At 43.7% G+C, this 20000-nt stretch overlaps 1 long non-coding RNA gene across 3 annotated transcripts in view; it reads right to left on the bottom strand.

The window, feature by feature from the left end:
- LOC135094047 (uncharacterized) overlaps positions 1 to 20000 on the bottom strand; it is a 138223-nt gene that overhangs the window by 64830 nt on the left and 53393 nt on the right. For all 3 annotated transcript variants that reach the window (XR_010263561.1, XR_010263562.1, XR_010263566.1), the window contains exon 3: positions 2836 to 2874. This is a non-coding gene — a long non-coding RNA (uncharacterized LOC135094047). The remainder of the gene's footprint in view (positions 1 to 2835; positions 2875 to 20000) is intronic.

Below are 20000 nucleotides of genomic sequence, written 5' to 3'. Positions count from 1 at the left end.
GGTGAGACAGCCAGGTGAGATTGGCCAGCGGGGAAAGAAGACCGAGTGTGATGGGAGATTGGACATGGCACAGGGAGGGAGGAAGGGAGGATGAGGGTGGGAGAATGAGGGAGAAAGGGAAGGAGGGTAAAGTGATGGCTAACTTGGGAAGGATAGGTAAGGTAAGCTATTTGTAAGTGATGCTTGTCTGTCTCCTTGTGTGTGTGTGTGTGTGTGTGTGTGTGTGTGTGTGTGTGTGTGTGTGTGTGTGTGTGTGTGTGTGTGTGTGTGTGTGTGTGTGTGTGTGTGTGTGTGTGTGTGTGTGTGTGTGTGTGTGTGTGTGTTTCAGAGAGGGAAAGTGAGAGATATCAACAAATATGAAAATGCACATGAAAGTAGTAAACATAACAAACAACAATAACAACAACAACAAAGTCAGAATAAAATCACATCAATCCAGTATGAACATTTTAAAACACAATTATAAAAGAAAATAAATAAATAAACAATAAAATACATAAGATAACACCACACAATGCACACGTGTAGGAAGTGTGGACGTGTTTAATAAGCAGTACAAGAGAAATAATTAGATGTAGGTAACATTTGAGTGCTGGCGGCATGAGTGTAAATCCTGGGTGTGGGCAGAAGACGGGCGTGGGAGGATGGCTTGTGTGGGCGGTAATTTGGTGCAGGTGAGTCTGAGGGTGAATGGGTGTGGGTGTAGCAGAAGGCTAAGGGCAAGCTGGAGTGTAGGAAGGGATTAAGAGAGAGAGAGAGAGAGAGAGAGAGAGAGAGAGAGAGAGAGAGAGAGAGAGAGAGAGAGAGAGAGAGAGAGAGAGAGAGAGAGAGAGAGAGAGAGAGAGAGAGAGAGAGAGAGAGAGAGAGAAAACAAAGAAAATCATCCCAAATCATAACTTCCCCAAAACAACAAAAGATAAAAAAAAATATATATATATAAGAAAGAAACAAAAAGAAACAACAGAATTAGCAAACCTTTGACAAAAGAAAAATAATAAGTGCAATATGTCGTCTCCTCCTCCTCCTCCTCCTCCTTCTCCTCCTCCTCAACCTCCTCCTCCTCCTCCTCCACATCCTCCTCCGCAGCAACCATAAGGAAGCAAGACGAATCTACTTATCAGGTCAGATCAAGCGTCCCCGATGTTGTAGTGCACTTAAGGACCCACAAACACCTCTAGAGTTAAGTGGCCGGAGCACATGCCGAGAGGGAGAGGGAGAGGGAGAGGGAAGGTATGGGGGACCGGTGGCTGCGGGAGAGGAGGGAGACCAGGGAGAGGAAGGGTGGATAAGAGTTAGATCCTATGGAGATAAAAGTATGGGAGGGGGGATTTGTCACGGGCTGGGCGTGGTATAGGGGTGTAGGGGATGGCTTGTAAAAGGGGAGGTGTTGATAAGACTGTTCAAGGATTGGCAGGTTTAAGAGATAACTGAAGGAGAAGGGAGGGAAGGTGAACGAGAGGAAGGGGAAAGAGAGAAAGAAAGAGATGCACAGGGGAGAATAGGTCAGGTGGGCAGGTGGACAGACAGGTAAGCAGATAGGTAGTAGGAGGGTTGGTTGTAATGTAGGGCGGTGTGTGAAGTGAACAGGTAGATAGGCTGGCTAGATAGGCAGGTGAGTAAGTAGATAGGCCGAGATAGATGGGCGAGTGAATAGATAGGAAAACAGATAGGTGAGGTTTAGTTCGTTAAGCTGTTCATGTTTATGTATTCTGACATGGGTGGGCGGATACACACACACACACACACACACACACACACACACACACACACACACACACACACACACACACACACACACACACACACACCAAACCGCTATCGTCATAATTTTCTAATCTATTCCGGTTCATGGCGAGATCAATTAGTATGAAATAATTGGGTGATTTTTCATAATTTCTTAGTTCCCCTGCGAGTGACGCCAACAGCTTCCCCCACACCTGAGCAGCAACCTTCAACTGTGTGATTATTGCATTGTTAGACTAAGCAACAATGACGAGAAGTACAGGCTAACCTTCACATTTTCCTTTGTTTGTGGATAAAAAAAAATAGTATTAGGATTGAAAAGAAAAAAAGAAAGAACGGGGAGAGAACTTCTTTAACTACTGTTGCTGCTGTTGCTACTACTACTACTACTACTACTACTACTACTACTACTACTACTACTGCTACTACTACTACCTATACTAAATTTTCCCAGAAACACGATACAATAACACTAACTCAACCTTGAAATGTGACCTAATTATTGTTTTCATCTGATGGTGGGAATACAAACAAAGGTGATTGATTCATCTCACCCCCACCTTTAGCACCCACGGGGGTGTCCGGGGAGAAACTCAAATGCAAAGTTTTTCCCTCGCGAAGGAGCAACAAATCTACCATTCCCCAAAGCATATATACAGCTTTTTTTCTCCTCTGGCTCTCATCTCCCCTCCCCCAACACATACACTCATATGCACAACGAAACTTAGTCATGGTTTTTCCTGTATCTCACTCCATTTGTGCATAATGATAAATATAAAATACTTACAACACTTAAAATACACCTACATAAGTAATACACCATAATACACCTACAAACATACACTAATTCACATACCAATTAACAATAATGTTAAGTGAAGAGAAAGACATGAAGGTGCAGTGATCTAGATGAAGGGCAGAAGGGAACAGGAGAGTGAAGGAAAAATTAATTGAGAAGCTCTTGTCATGGGTGGGAAGTGGACGTGTAAAGGTGGACGGAGGGGTGAAAGGGTGCAAGGAGAGGAAATCTTAATGAGGGAAAAGGGTAAGAGAAGGGAAGGTCAGGCTGGACTATAGGAGCATTGTTCTCACCTGTGTTTCGAAGGACAGGTAAAGGGGTCGACCTCACACCTGTTGGAGAGAAACACTGATTAAAGCCAGATAAGGTGACCTGATCCCACCTGTCACTCTTTCGCCAAATGGTAAGAGGAATGAAACAAAGTGTAAATGGAAATAAAGTATTTCAAAATTAACCTTGTTTCTAAATACACCAGGAAACTGAAAGGGAGTAAATAAAGTGAATATTGTTGAAAAACACTTTCATAAGCAGGCATAAAAAATAAAAAAGTTGACATTAAAACTCAAATTGAGAAAAATCTCTCTCTCTCTCTCTCTCTCTCTCTCTCTCTCTCTCTCTCTCTCTCTCTCTCTCTCTCTCTCTCTCTCTCTCTCTCTCTCTCTCTCTCTCTCTCTCTTTCTTAGGCCTATCAGAGACCCTTAATAGGTAATGGATTGACCCTTGACCCTGCACACTGGCACCACTGTTAGGGTCACGACGGGCCCTGATAACCCCCCACCCAGCCAGGCACACGATATCCCTCACCCGAAGCGCCCCACCTCACTCCTCTAATACCCTCACATCTCCCTGAGACAGCCTCACCCTACACTTCTAACACTTCATACTACTTGTTCCTTTCATTTTCCCTTTTTGTCCCTCACTGTTTCACCTTTCAAGTATCTCTCCACCTGGCCCTTACATCTCTCTCTTTGTTCCTCATCTTTATAATGTCTCTACACGTACTCATCTCTCTCCTCTTTGTTCCACGTCCTCTCTCATATATCTCTATCCTCAGTCTCGCTCTAGTTCACCTCACACTTATATTAAGCCTTCCTACTCTCCTTTATTATCCTTACAATGAGTCACCTATCACCTTGAGGCCATCTGGACAACGCCTCCCTCTGTGTGTATGTGTGTGTGTGTGTTTAGGTTGCCCCGTCTCCTCTTTATTGAGTCTAAAAGCTTCGAAACGTGGGAGAAAAAGGGGGCACATGGTGGCTGACTAGTGTGGAAGTGGGTATGGGTGGAACTGTACTAGGCTGGAGAGGCTGGAGAGGTGAGGAGAGGGACGGGTGGTGAGGGCGTAGGTGTAGCTTAAGTAAGGGTGATAGAGGATGTTGTTGAGAGTGAAGAGGGAGGAGAAGAGTAGGGTGGAGGGGATGGTCACTTTGCTCGTCTATCTGTATTAATGACTGTGATTATTGGCGGCCAACAATTAGTGGCGATTAGGAATTACAAGGTGGAGTGATTACCGGGAGGGGAGGAGGGAAGGCTGGTGCTTTATGCGGCTGGGAGGGAGAGAAGGGGAGGGAGGGAAGGGTGAAAGGGGGATGGGGTGATGTTGGGAGGGTATAAGAGGTGGGTGAGGGAAAGGTAGGAGGAGAGGAAAATGAGGAAAGGTAAGGAGAAAGAAAAGAAAGAGATGATAGACGATGGAGGAGGAGGAGGAGGAGGAGGAGGAGGAGGAGGAAATGGTGGTGGGGTTGTGGTGGTGGTGGTGGTGTGCTATATACCTGAGAAGTACAGTATAAAAACAAGCGTGTATCCCTTCAGACTTTGAATAACCACTGACGTACCCCTCTGTGTTACCTACGTAGTTTTGGCCTGCTCATCTCTATAGCCGCCTTAATGCAATGTTCTAATATTACGTGGTATATAATATAGTTTTCTCCTCTGCTCCGGGATGGAAAGGTATAGTAAGCTCATGGTTGACTAATTTATACTTGTTGTCACCATTTGTAGGCGCCATTTGTTATTAGAATGGATAACACAGTCCTTTGTCAGCAAAATTACGAATTATTTTGGCAACCACACTGCCATCTGACGGAAGACTAATGAGCTATTTAATGCGATACACCCTCTATCAGCAAGCTTTCGAACTAGCTTGATGACTGCAGTGCCCTCTGGAAACAGATTTCTGAACCTTTAACGATTGTTGACAAGCCAAACACATTGAGTATATTTCTGAACCACTAATGATGATTGATGCTTAGCCATAAAACAGCACGTGTGTGTGTGTGTGTGTGTGTGTGTGTGTGAGAGAGAGAGAGAGAGAGAGAGAGAGAGAGAGAGAGAGAGAGAGAGAGAGAGAGAGAGAGAGGTTAAATAATTATTCCTGTAGTTGTCAGTACTTATGAAAACCACCACTACCATCACCACCATCACCACATCGAACAGAGCGTAGAGAGGGAGTGAAGGTGACGTGAGGGAGGAAGGGAGAAGAAGAGCAAAGGTAAGGGAAAGCAGCTAGGAGATGAAGAGGTGACGTTTAGCAATTTGCTTTTATTTATTGTGACTGCTTCTATTATTGTGGGTAGAGAGCAAATAGGCGGTGCCCCCCTCCGTGCCTCTCTCTCTCTCTCTCTCTCTCTCTCTCTCTCTCTCTCTCTCTCTCTCTCTCTCTATCTATCTATCTATCTATCTATCTATCTATCTATCTATCTCGTATAATGAAAATTAACTCACACCACAAAATCCACATATCTCTGCCCTTCACCTCAGAGAGAGAGAGAGAGAGAGAGAGAGAGAGAGAGAGAGAGAGAGAGAGAGAGAGAGAGTACATTCAACCAATTTACGCGGTAGGAGCAGAGAGGACGGAGGAGAAGGAGGAGGTGGAAGGTGATCTTGATTGGTCCAGACATGCAGAGTAACTCGCGTCACAGCCAATCACGCGGAGGGACGAGAGCTGTCTGTTCTGAGTGGCGCCCATCCACAGCAGTGATGATGATGATGATGATGATGATAATAATAATAATAATAATAACAATAATAATAATAATAATAATAATAATAGAAAATAATAATAATAATAATAATAATAATAATAATAATAATAATAATAATAATAATAATAATAAGAAGAAGAAGAAGAAGAAGAAGAAGAAGAAGAAGAAGAAGAAGAAGAAGAAGAAGAAGAAGAAGAAGACGCGTGACTCCTGGCAGCTTCACTTTATTTATATTGCATAGTTTTATTTTATTAATACACTGCAGCTGATTATTACCACCGTATTTCTTTGGTCATTTCTACACAGAAACACTAGAAGAAGAAGCTTATATATATATATATATATATATATATATATATATATATATATATATATATATATATATATATATATATATATATATATATATATATATATATATATATATATATATATATATATATATATATATATATATATATATATATATATATATATATATATATATATATATATATATATATATATATATTACAATAATAATAATAATAATAAAAAGAAGAAGCAGAAGAAGACAACAAAACAAAACAAAAAGAACAAGAACAACAAGAACAAAAGCAGGAAGAACAAGAACAAGAACATGAACAAGAAAAACAACAATAAAAACAACAACAACAAGCGTGATTCTATTACCTGGAGGTACAGACACTTAATAAAAAAAAATTGCCACAGATATATCGTCATTAACAAATACAGGTATATAATGACAATGAGCTTATAATAAATACAATACATTAAGTCGCGGAAGAGAGTGAATGAAATGAAGGCAAAAAAAAAAAGTGTTGAAGAATACAAAAGAAAAATAACCGCAAAACAAGACAATGTTTACAAAAAAGTATAAAATAATAAGGTGTGAGTGTGTGTGTTAATGGGGAAGAGAAAGTGGTCTTTTCTTATTTATTTATTTTCGCATTTTGTTCATAAAAGTGCTATCAATTTGGAAATGTTATGTGATTTAATTCTCACACCGCAAAGAACAAAAACAACAACATTAGTTAGAAGAAGAAGAAGAAGAAGAAGAAGAAGAAAGACAACAACAACAACAACAACAACAACAACAACAACAACAACAACAACAACAACAACAACAACACCTTCCCCAGTAATGTGGGAGTGAGTGCGCTGAGTCCAAGACACTCATTATTTTCCTCACCAGCAAAACTAATTCACTTCCGAAAACAATGATTGGTCCTGGACTCCTCCAATCAGCAACCTCGCTCACATGGAGGAGGAGGAGGAGGAGGAGGAGACAGTGTAAGGATTAAGACGGAAAAGAGAACAAACACTCACTCCTTTTAGTATTTCCAGTCTTGAATCTAATTTCTTTTTGATGACGTCTCTACTGATTTACGTACTTGTTCTCTCTGACAAGTGTGAGAAAAACAGGTAAGGGAGAGTTAATACCGATGTGAAACCCGTAGGAAGTGCGGGTGATATACTGCAGAGCAACAACGCATGAAAAGCTAGTGTTGGTGGGAATGATAGCAGGAGACAACAACCTAGTCAATCAGTCAGTCAGTCAGTCCTAGCCAGCCCATCTACACCATCCATTCCGTCTGTGCAGTCCTACCTCAGTCCACGCTTCCAAACTACGCCCACTTTTTCCGCGCTGTCAGTCCCTCGATTTATACATCCCAGCTGAGACTATCGGGAGGCAGCGACCTGAGGCTGTGGTTACACTGCTTCCTGTTGGCCGGTTTGCTGGACACGAAGTTGTTCACGCTGGAGGGGAGGGTTCGAATCTCAATTACCCTTAGCGTTGTTTATATAAGAGTGATAAATGAGGGGAGGTAGCGTGGATGAGAGCCATTTATGATACAAGAATATAATTATGTGTGTGGGTTGTTTACCTGGCTTTCTTAATTAGAAACAGGTGAGGGAATAAGATGGAAAGTGTTGCTTTTGTTGTTCGTGTGTCTGTTTAGAGTGTGCGTGGGAGGTGGGGAGTTGCAAGGGTGCGAGTGAATGGGAGAGATAGGAGTGCGAGTCTCTTAGTGCGAGAGGAGGCGCAGTAATGGGAGTGGTGAAGGAGTGTAAGGATACAATCATCCTCAAGGTCGAATGATCTCCATTACCTCCATCCATAAACCGCCACATCCTCCACGCCACGTGTTGCGAGACTCGCTTCTGCACGCAACCATCCACGCCTCCGTCTCCGCCTCCTCCTCCTCCTCCTCCTCCTCCTCCTCCTCTTCCTCCTCCTCCTTGTTCCGAATAATCTCTCTCTCTCTCTCTCTCTCTCTCTCTCTCTCTCTCTCTCTCTCTCTCTCTCTCTCTCTCTCTGTAACAAGATGCATTCCTATAAAACAACCATTCTATCATTCATTTTTCATCACTATACTTGATAGAATTTTTTCTCGCGTATTCCACCTTCCCATTATACAACACACACACACACACACACACACACACACACACACACACACACACACACACACACACACCTCTACTCTCTAAAAAGAGAAAACAGATACATTGCCCTAACATACTCCTTAGCTCTCCTATGCATACCCATATCTCACTCCCCTCTCTCCTCCAGCCGCACCTGAACACAACACCCCAATCTCTTATCACCTCCGCGCACCCGCTCCACCTACACTCCTCCACCCTATTCCACAGTCCTCGCAGGCCTCCACACCTCATCCAAAGCGTTTCTACTCATAAGTGTACACTCTAAACTTTCACTTCCCTCATAACCTCCTCATCACCGTTCCCTTCGCAGCCTCTCCTTCTCAGCCTCCCTCCCAGCAGTACAGGAACCCAGGCAGCCACATAAGCTGAGCAATCTCTCGGTCATCGCTCGTATGCGGGAGTTACCATCCTTCTTGCTCGTTACCGGAGAAAATATGGTGACGGGTGATGCTTAACGAGGTGGTAGTGGTAGTGGTGGTGGTGGTGAGGGTGCGTCGTGGTGGTGATGGTGTTGTTATGGAGATGATGTGGTGTGGTGTTGTATGGTTTGGTGATACGGTTTGTGTAGCGGCGTGGTGTTGTGGTGGTGTTCTTGTGTGGTGGTGTGTGCTGGTGTAGTGGTTGAAGGTAATGCTGTAATATGAATGTTAGTGTGGATATCTTGCTTATAAAAGAAAACGCAAAATATGCCTTATAATATGTAAGCAAAATAAATATCATAGGAAATAATTATGTTATCTGAAAGACTCCTTCACTAACAATTAAAAGTATAAACAATTACAGTGAAAAAACATGACCAATCAGCGACTTACAAGGAAACCTGCATATGTTTAAGGGGGCGGGGAGTTCAAAGTTCACGTGTGTGCACCAGATGTGTTCACGTGCTAACCTGACACAAGCAGGCAGCAAGGCGTCAACACAGCGGGCAAGAGGAAACGGTTTGTGTGAATTTGAAACACATACACTCAAGTTTTCTTATCGTGCAGGTCTGAATTAATGTCATGCCTCGCATATCATTACATATTTTTGTTTATTTATTTATTTATCATCGTTATTTACTTATTTATTTTAGGGGGAGGAAGAGTGGGGAATTTCCATGTGTCCTGCATGTACTTTTTTTTTTTTTTTATCGTCTCATACATCTTTATTTATTTACTTTTGTTTATGTATTTATTTATTTGTCATCGTTATTTATTTATTTATTTTTAGGGGTCGGGGAAGGGTGGAGAGTTTTCATGTGTCCTGCATATATTTTTTGCATCCCTTTATTTCTATATTTCCAAACGCACCTAACGTTGTCATCCAGTTTTCCATATAATTTTTTCATTGCATCATACAAGCCTGTCATCACCGCCTCAGTACTGTCTTAACGGGGCGGCAGGAACAGCTCTCGGAGAATCATGATCAAGATAACCACCAGTGTGACCCACAAACTGAGGCGTGTGTATAGCTAAGCTGTTCCCTGCTAGCTGCCTCCGTCACGCATTCTCTCGAGTACTTTAACTACTCTCCTCTACAATCACACGCGTTGTCTTTCTTTCCTTTATCTAGAACATCCATATTTCCCCCTTTCATCCACTGCCTCACACCTAACTTTTCTTTCCATCATACTGGAATTCTTCATACATTCTTTCAATATTTTTTTTCCTTTTTTTTTTTTCATTCTCTCCGCAGTCCTCCTTCACGTTATCAGACCATTCACAATCCATCACTTTCTTAATTTGATCAGATTTTTTTTCTCTACTTTCTTCTGATCAGCATTAATTATCTCTTCTCTCCCGTCAATCCCGCATGCATTACCTATCTAGCTTTTTCTTCTCCTCCTACTCGCTGTTCTCAGGCTCAGGCAAATCATTCACCTTATTTTCACTCTCTTCCTCTATTCCGTTCCTTCCCTTCCCGCCTTCCAACAGCCACACGTCGATCAGTGCCTCAATATCCACGTGATAATCTGCATCCAACTGTTTATTGATGAAGGAAATAAATGTTTATTTTCTATGTGAATGGTATACACACACACACACACACACACACACACACACACACACACACACACACACACACACACACACACACACACACACACACACACCTCGGTGATTCCTTATATTTAAACTAGTTGAGAGAGAGAGAGAGAGAGAGAGAGAGAGAGAGAGAGAGAGAGAGAGAGAGAGAGAGAGAGAGAGAGAGAGAGAGAGAGAGAGAGAGAGAGAGAGAGAGAGAGAGAGAGAGAGAGAGGCTGCAGGTTATCTAGGAAAATCTTACCCGCCTTTCAAATCTTCCACGTAATGACAGGAAGCCAATGAAAGAAAAATGAACAAGACAAAATAACACAAAAGCACGAGGCGCCTTCCACGAAAGGAAACCACAACAAAAGAGACAAATAAAAACACCGAGAATTTATATTTTACTTTTCTATCGAGACTCCTTCCCACAACCTCTTCTATCACAAATTATCCAATTCTTGTCTACCTCCCTTCTTTCTCTTTTTTTTTTACTTTTTTTTTTAATTGTTCTTCTATCTCCTCCTTCAATTATTCCTCCTCTTTCCCCAAATATTCTTCCTATTTCTCCTTGCAAGGTTCTTTTTTCTCCTCTTTCAGTTAATCTCTTGTTTTCCTCCTCTTTCTAACTCTTCCTCCAGATATTCTTATTTATTTGTATTCTTATTACATTTCCACATATAATATTTCTCCATATACCTTCTCCTATTCTTCTAATTTCTCTAACAATTTGTCTTCGTCCAATAACTATTCTTCCTCCTCTTTCTCTAAATTTGCTTCTAGTTCCTCTTCCCACCATTCTTCTTTCTTCTCCTTCAATCATCCTTATTCTATCTCCATTAACTTTTCTTCCTCCTCTTTCTTTAACTATACTTCTAGCTCCTCTTCCCACTATTCTTTTTCCCTCTCCTCCTTCTCCTCCTCCTGGCCCCTCAGTTCCCCATATCGGTCGTGTTTACGTCGCTCAAGTGGTGGTGTTCAGTGTTTACAAACGTGCGTCACTGGCATTAGTGCTCAGGTAAATACAGTTCCCGCTCACCTGCCGGGCCGAGGAGGAGGAGGAGGAGGAGGAGGAGGAGGAGGAGGAGGAGGAGGAGGAGGAGGAGGAAGAGGAAATAAAAGCAGAGAACTTAAAGCATAGACATAGGAAAGTGGAAGTTAAGAGGACGTGGGCATTTAAAAGAAGGAATTGGAAGAAGGAGACTAAAAATGAAGGAAGGATCAAAAGAAAGTGCGTGTGTGTGTGTGTGTGTGTGTGTGTGTGTGTGTGTGTGTGTGTGTGTGTGTGTGTGTGTGTGTGTGTGTGTGTGTGTGTGTGTGTGTGTGTGTGTGTGTGTGTGTGTGTGTGTGTGTGTGTGTGTGTGTGTGTGTGTGTGTGTGTGTGTGTGTGTGTGTGTGTGTGTGTGTGTGTGTGTGTGTGTAAGAGGAGGAGGAGAGAGGAGTATCAGTCGTGAAGGAGAACTGAAGAATGAGACGCTTGGTGGTAGGAAAAAAAAAAAAAATAGAATAAGGGTGGGTGATTCTGAACTGTGGTGATACCAAGAGGAAGAGAGAGAAAGAAATGAGTGAGAAGGTATAAAAGAAAACATGGAAAGCAAATGTTGAAAATAAGAGGAAAATAAGGCACAAGGTACACCCACATCCTCCTCCTCATCCTCCTCCTCCTCCTTTTTCCTTTTCCTTTTCCTTTCCTTCTCCTCTTCTTCCTCCTCCTTATCTTTCTCATTTCACTCGCTTCCCATGTAATCTGCTTTCAGAATCTCAATCTCAAATCTTTCTCTCTCTCTCTCTCTCTCTCTCTCTCTCTCTCTCTCTCTCTCTCTCTCTCTCTCTCTCTCTCTCTCTCTCTCTCTCTCTCTCTCTCTCTCTCTCTCTCTCTCTCTCTCTCTATCTATCTATCTATCTATCTATCTATCTATCTATCTATCTATCACACACACAACACATATACAGGGCAACAGAGAGAGAGAGAGAGAGAGAGAGAGAGAGAGAGAGAGAGAGAGAGAGAGAGAGAGAGAGAGAGAGAGAGAGAGAGAGAGAGAGAGAGAGAGAGAGAGAGTATAATGCCTGTGTGTACGTATATAAAAAGCGGCATTATTTTTCACCCCACTCAATAGAGCTATCTCACTATAAACTCGTGTAGCAGGGTACAAAATCTTTCTCTTTACTTGACCTTTGACCTGGGAGAGTAGTAAACGGCGTGCCCAAAGTAACGTTAGTACTCTCTCTCTCTCTCTCTCTCTCTCTCTCTCTCTCTCTCTCTCTCTCTCTCTCTCTCTCTCTCTCTCTCTCTCTCTCTCTCTCTCTGGGTATGTTAGTGTAAAATAAAGGCGGGAGTGTGTTTAAGAGGTTTAGGTGTTGTGTCTGTAAGGAAGAGGAATATATTTGTACTATGGAAGGGTTATGGGTGAAAGGAGGGATGGAGGGAGAGAGGAAGCGCTGGGTAAGGAGAGTGGGGAATGACAGAAGAGTTAGGTTAGAATATGATAGGTAAGTAGAGGATGAGAGGAAATGGGATAAGTAAGAGTGTGATAGGGAGAGGATGAAAAAAGAAGGAATGGGTAAGAAGGGGGTAGGAAAGGTAAGGAAGGGGAAGGAAAGAACGCAGTGAGGCAGTGAGAGGGTAAAGGTGATAGGACAGGTATGAAATGAAAAGGGAGTGTATGGTTGTAGGAGTGATGAGGAAGAGAGGGAATGACTAGATAAAAAAAAGGGTGATAAGAAAAGTAAGGAAGGAGAGAAGAGGAGCTGACAATAGGAGTGATAGGGAGGGATGGGAGTAACAAGGTAAAGGTGATAGGAGAAGTACTGAACGGGAGGTGGGGCGGTGGTACTGTAGTATACGTATATTATATCACAAGGAGGATAGAAGTGCGAAGACGTTAGAGTACTCCAGCCACCATCACCACTTCTACCATTACCACCATTGCTACCATTACTACCGCCATTACCAGTGTCAACACCATTACAGCCAGCATTATTACCACCACCACCACAACCACCACCATTACCCCCACCATCGCCGCTACTACGACCATTATCACTACAAATACCACCACTACTACTAATACCAGCACTAGCACCATTACTAGTCTTTCCACTGCCGCCATTACTACTGATGCCTACACCACCGTCGCTGCAGCAACTACAACCTTCACTACCACAACTATGCATGTTATAACGCCAACAAGATCATTAAAACTTGTATATCACGCAAACACACACGCATGTATTACCAAAGGATGGGAGTTTCGGTGTTAGCTTCACTCTGCAGGCAAATTCCTTCTCAGTGTAACAGGATACAATTACGATGATGAGAAAACACTACGGGAAAGGAGGTCAGGAAGAAAGAAGAAAACTTACGAAGCAGCAACAAGTTTCATCTTTCTCAGACTCAACCCCCCCAAAAAAAAAAAAAATCTATGCCTTTCCTCTTCCAACTATTCTTTCCTCTGCTGCTTCACCTCTTCCTCTCCTAACCAGTCATAGCAGAGGACTCTATGACCTAAGTTATCAGACAAACAAACACACAAACATATTGGTTCACTGATAAAAAAAAAATTATGAGCGTACGTTTACATATAGATAACATAGCATAGGTTTTTAACACATCAACAAAACCACCTATAAAAAAACTTACTTTCAATGGATATGATGGTAATGCATTTGTCCTAACACTAGACCATGTAGGCCAACAATGCACTCGACCAAGGACGTAAGACTGAGTATGTACCAAACTTCCTGGCATACATTATAAAGAGCCTCGTGAACTTGAGTGTTGGGTATCTTTGAGTCAGAACCTTGAAGCATACAAAAGGAAGGACAGGTGGAAAGGAAGAGGAGGCACAAGAGTGTTTTGAGGGGGTGAAGGTTGATGAGGAAGAGGTGAAGAGGTTTGAGTGAGAGATAAGACTGTGAAGAATAGATGGTAAAAAGGAAGGAATGAAGCGAGTTTTGAGTAAGGAATGAAGTAAGTGAAGGAGTGAGGGAAAAACAATAGAGTAAACAAAGATTTGAGTGAGAGATGAAGCCGAGAATAAAGGTGAGTAGTGAAAAAAAGACGACTGTGGAGAGTTTTGAGTGCGGGACGAGACTAAGCGAAGAGGGATAAGGAGTGAATAAGAACGGAATAAGGTTATTTAGAGTCACGGGTGAAGCCGAGTAGAGAAGAACAGCAGTGAGGGAGTGGCGTGTGCTGAGAGTGAAATAGTTACTGAGTGAGGAATACAGGTGGATGAGTTTGTGAGGCTGTAACAAGGGGCGAGGTGTCACGTGGTGAATGAGGGAATACTAGAATGAGGGTATGAACCATGATGGAATGAGGGTATGTACTAGAACATTCGAGGGTGGAAGGTGAAGGTTGGGAAGAAGGAACGAGGAGGGGATGGGGCTGGAAGTAAGAACAAGGATCGGATATGAAAAATAGAAGAAAAAAAGTTAAGATTCTAAGGAGTGGTTGGTTAATAATATCTTGAAGACCTGCAGACTCATTTACTGAAAATTACCAACATGCATACATATTATATGAACTACAAAACTTCGCCACCTTTAAAAAAAGAAAACAAAAAGAGATGACAAAAAACGGTTTATTACCCAGAACAAGCAATGCATAAATATAAGATTAATTATTCCTCCGTCATTTCCCCTCATTACGAACGAAAACTTATTCACCTTCCTTCCAACACAATCTTCGCAAAGCAGGAAAATTTGCATGAGAGAGAGAGAGAGAGAGAGAGAGAGAGAGAGAGAGAGAGAGAGAGAGAGAGAGAGAGAGAGAGAGAGAGAGAGAGAGAGAGATCAGGGTACAAAATCTTAGAATCTCGCTTTGTCACTTTACGTTTAATCATTACCATCCAGAGAGAGAGAGAGAGAGAGAGAGAGAGAGAGAGAGAGAGAGAGAGAGAGAGAGAGAGAGAGAGTGGAGCGGTTATCTACACGCGTCATGGTCTGTATCGCTTGCTATCACCAGCCCAGGCCCGACCAAGCGTAGCTGATGCTGGGTAATGGCGGACTAATCTTGAGGAGACGAAGGTAATTGGATGTACGTGGCCTTCCTATTATGGGGGTTACAACATATTATAAATCTCTCTCTCTCTCTCTCTCTCTCTCTCTCTCTCTCTCTCTCTCTCTCTCTCTCTCTCTCTCTCTCTCTCTCTCTCTCTCTCTCGTGTTATCGTCACTTAGAGCCACTCTTCCCCCGCTCTTGTCTTGTTGCCTGTCTTGGGAAGGGGAAGATAACTCAGCTCATTCCTCCCTCCTCCTCACTCACGTCTCATTACTCATTCCCCTTGATGTGCACCACGACTCATTCCCTCCTCCCCCAGGCCATTCCCCATTACAGACCCGTGTATAAGACGACCCCCTTCCTCTACCCCTCATCCCCCTATTCATTGCAGGGGTTTACGACGGGTTTAGTCTGTGTGTGTGTGTGTGTGTGTGTGTGTGTGTGTGTGTGTGTGTGTGTGTGTGTGTGTGTGTGTGGTGTGTGTCAGAGAAGGTATCTGTTGTTGTTTTTCGTCTTATATGGAGGTCATGTTCACCGCTATTAATCAAAACAGACGCTTTTTTTTCTCTCTCTCTCTTCTGCAGGAACTTAAATGATTAAAAATAAAAAGGTAAGAAGTACGAAAACAAACAATGGTCTGCATAAGTGGGCGTAAATAAGTGGTGTGTGTGTGTGTGTGTGTGTGTGTGTGTGTGTGTGTGTGTGTGTGTGTGTGAGTGTGTGTGTGTGTGTGTGTGTGTGTGTGTGTGTGTGTGTGTGTGTGTGTGTGTGTGTGTGGGAGGGGGGGATGGAGGAAGGACCTAGAGTTGCCAGTACCCTTTAATTACCGACCCTGGTTGTTTGGTTACATCATTAGAGAGAGAGAAAAAAATCAAAGCTACACTACCGCCTATGATTAGATATACGAGTGTAGATAATAAGCAGGAAGGCGTTAAGGGAGAGAGGGAAGGAAGCTGGAAGGAAAGGAGGGAGAGAGTGGGGACGCTGTATGAAGGTTGGTTGAAATGTTATAGATGGTGATTTTTTATTTATTTATTATTATTCTTTTTTCGGTCTGTCAAGTTTTGTCTTAAAGAGAAGGAAGGCTAGCGGCACGTGCATGATAGAAGCGAGGGTGAGATATGCAAGCGGCGCAGAACCATTATGAAACCTGCACCTGTGAATTGAGAGAAAATGGAGATATGATGGATAGTAACTTAAAGAAAAGGAGAGTGGGAGAAAAAAAAATGTTGAACACAAAAATTAGAGGACTAAGCGAGACCGGCACTGAGAAAGATGGCAGAGAGATTTGTGCAAGGATATACGGTGACGAGGGAAGGAGAGGAGAGAAGGATGGATGAGTGACGTAGGTAGAAGAGAACAGTGCATGGCTTACGGGTGATCAGGAGAGCGTGGCGCCAGCACCTGCCTTGACCATAACTCGTCTGAAAGAGAGGCAGACCGAGGGCGGCGGGGCGTGACGGAGCCGGACCCAGCGTGACCCAGGCCAGCCCCGCTCCGCCCCGCCCCAGCCCCATCACCTCCACACAACCATCTCACCCCTCATTTCCAGTCCCAACTCATCAGTCCACCCATACCCCGACCACGCCCTACTCAACTCGTACATCCACCTTCAAAGCCCCAAAACCCGTCGTTCTTCACTGCCCTTTCCCTCCTCCAGTCGCCCGTTATTTATCAACTCACCCCACCACGACCTCCATACTTTGCCAAATATCACGTCCATTACTAAAAGGGAAAAAAAAATCTGAACCAGGAAGATCTAAACCAACGAAAGCTGATTCGTAGTTTTTTAGGTGTAGGCTGTGGTGCACGCTACGTTAGCTATGGGAGGCTTTTGCAGGGCAGTGACCTGGTATGCTCCGCGGTCCCAACACGTGTAGCTCAACCAGGGCCTCGATGAACCTACCCTGATGTGACAATACGATGAAGTGTGTAGTTACGTGTGAGCTTCCTGTCTAGACTCGTGAAAGACTTATCGTTGATGTTCTGGGTCTGATCATCACTGAAACTAAGTTCGGTTGTCGGTTGCACTTCAGATTGAGAATGTAAAATTCTTTTTCAGCCTCGCTATGAACTTGTGGCTACTGGTGAATGTGGTACGGATGGTGAGTTGCAGGTTGCGGAAGTCATTTGATGTGTCTCAAGTTACTATACCCAGCAGACAAGCCGTAACCATGGCGGCAGAGGAGCAGCAGGGGATCCATGAGTGCCCAAGCTGTAGAACTTTCTCTCCGCGATACGACAAGCCGCTTCCTGAACCCTTCGAGGTCGTTGTGGACATGCTTGTGGTCCGTGTTATCAGAAACGATGTCGAGGCCGGGGGTCTTTGTCTTCTTTCACCTCCCAGCAGGTGAAGGGGGACCGCGGAGATGGGAGCGCCTGATGGCTGTTTGACATAAACCTCGCCCATCACGCCGCTCATGGGGACCCTTTGCGACCCTCACCATCAAGCCAACCACCATGCCCCCCAAAACTGCGTCCCTTCCCGATGCTGCTGGTGCTGTGAGTCCTCTAGTCGTCTCCACCCACCAACAGGCCATCACCGCGCCTGCCTTTCAAGTGACGGTTTTGTGAGGTGGCGGGTGGCAGTACACAGCTGATGCCATCCTCTGGTGATCTTAATTCCAGCTGCCACTCACACCCAGAGATGCAGAGTGGGTTAAGATATCAGCTCAACCTGACGACCTCTGGGCCTCCTCCTCGTCTTCACTCCTCATCGCTGGCAGTCTACTCTCGCCAGATCCTACATGCATCATAGAGAACCTTTGATAATAAATCGCGGCGGTGTCCTAAGGCGGAGCGCAGGTGGAGTCGCCCACCTGCTTGGATGACAATACCCGCCTAGCTTGCCTCACCTGTTGCGCCTCCAACCTTCAGATTCGTGCCAGAAGACAGTGAACCAGTGATCTCCCCACTTCTCTCTCTTTCTCTCTCTCTCTCTCTCTCTCTCTCTCTCTCTCTCTCTCTCTCTCTCTCTCTCTCTCTCTCTCTCTCATATACACAAGCACTACGCCCGCGTCACTGGCCTGGCCTAACACATTCGTCCGCCCACTCAACGTAACCCAATACTTGCCCGTCCTGCCCTGCTTTAAAACACTAACATTCATCTCCTGCCACTTGTCCCTTCACGCTTTTGACCTCAGACCCCGTTCTTCTCCTGTCTCCTGCCGCCGCTGCCTCCTCCTCGTTCTCTACTGACATCTATTCCTTTCCTCTCTGTTTTGTGTGTATGATTCTCCAGACCACTCCATTTTATAAATGAGTTGAGATACCTAGTACAAACAACACTGTACACTCTCTCTCTCTCTCTCTCTCTCTCTCTCTCTCTCTCTCTCTCTCTCTCTCTCTCTCACACACACACACACACACACACACACACACACACACACACACACACACTCGACAGCCCTCCAAGCTTCACTCATATGTAACTATCTTTACACTGTTTATTTTGTCACTCTGCTCTTACATTTTATTTTTCCTATCCAAGAACCAAAAAGAATAAAGATAAAAAAAAAATGAGGTGTTGAAAATATAAAGAAAATATTAAGGAGGCGGAGCAAGATGAGGAGGCGGGGAAGACGCAGTCGTTTTATAGTCATGTCTGAAGTTAAGCAAACCAGCAGCGGGAACCCCAATATTTACGTTTCGCTTGTAAACACACACAAACAACACTGATAAACACGGGTAAACACAACACCGCGCGACCCACCACAGTCAGCTCTGCCACCACGCTTCAGCCACACTCACGGTCCACCACCTTAACACACGATATATGTAGAGGAATCTTCACTTCCTACCACAACCACAGCACTGCAACTCCGTGATCGTTTTCATAACCACACATTCATAGTTGGATTTTAAAGAGATAGGAAGGAATTGTTTCTCAAATAGAGTGCTAGATGAACGGAATATATTCAGTAATCAGGCTGTTGGAGTTATTGGAGAGTTTTGGAAGAAGATCAGACAAATTTATGGATGAGGATGACGGTGGAAATAGAAAGATATGTTTCGTACAGGGACTGCCACGTGTAGGTGTGTCGGCTTCTTGCAGCATCCCTTATTTTCTTTTGATATTATGCTCTTAAATGTTTTACTAAAAGCCACTCCACTGTTGCCAGTTATTCTTTATCTTCTAAGTATCTAATCACATCAAATTACGAAATAAAAATTCGTCTGTTAAAATTCATCCATATTCATTCTTTCATCATTCTCACTCACTCGCATCCTTCATCCTACCGCATTAATCCAGTCCACCACATCCCCGTCATCTCCAGCTACATTAAATAACGAGCGCACGCGCGCCCACACACACACACACACACACACACACACACACACACACACACACACACACACACACACACACACACACACACACACACACAGCACTTCACCGTAACAGCACAATTACCACAGTCATAACCAGAACATAAAACTAATGTGGCGAATAATAGTGTCCGCCTGCTCTATATGGCCAGCAATGCAGTCTGAATAAAAAGTGCACTGCATCCAAAACGATATATAGATATACTTATATAGACGAAAATAATTAATGGTAGATGAACTAGGAAGAGAGAGAGAGAGAGAGAGAGAGAGAGAGAGAGAGAGAGAGAGAGAGAGAGAGAGAGAGAGAGAGAGAGAGAGAGAGAGAGAGAGAGAGAGAGAGGGTTCCATTCATTATTCATCATACAAAGAGTGTCATGCGTGATTTGATTCCTTATAACTCAAGTCACAGGAAGCAGAAGTTTCACTGACAATGAGGAGGAGGAGGAGCAGGAGGAGGAGGAACAATAGGAAAATCTTTGATGACGAGAATCTTTAAAAGGTGTGTGTGTGTGTGTGTGTGTGTGTGTGTGTGTGTGTGTGTGTGTGTGTGTGTGTGTGTGTGTGTGTGTGTGTGTGTGTGTGTGTGTGTGTGTGTGTGTGTGTGTGTGTGTGTGTTTGTGTGTGTGTGTGTGTGTGTGTGTGTGTGTGTGTGTAACGACGACGACTATATGAATCACAACTCAATA

This window comes from Scylla paramamosain, chromosome 3 (genome assembly GCF_035594125.1).
Source record: "Scylla paramamosain isolate STU-SP2022 chromosome 3, ASM3559412v1, whole genome shotgun sequence".
In the NCBI taxonomy this organism is placed as follows: Eukaryota; Metazoa; Arthropoda; class Malacostraca; order Decapoda; family Portunidae; genus Scylla; species Scylla paramamosain.
This window is presented reverse-complemented; position numbering and strand designations above follow the sequence as displayed.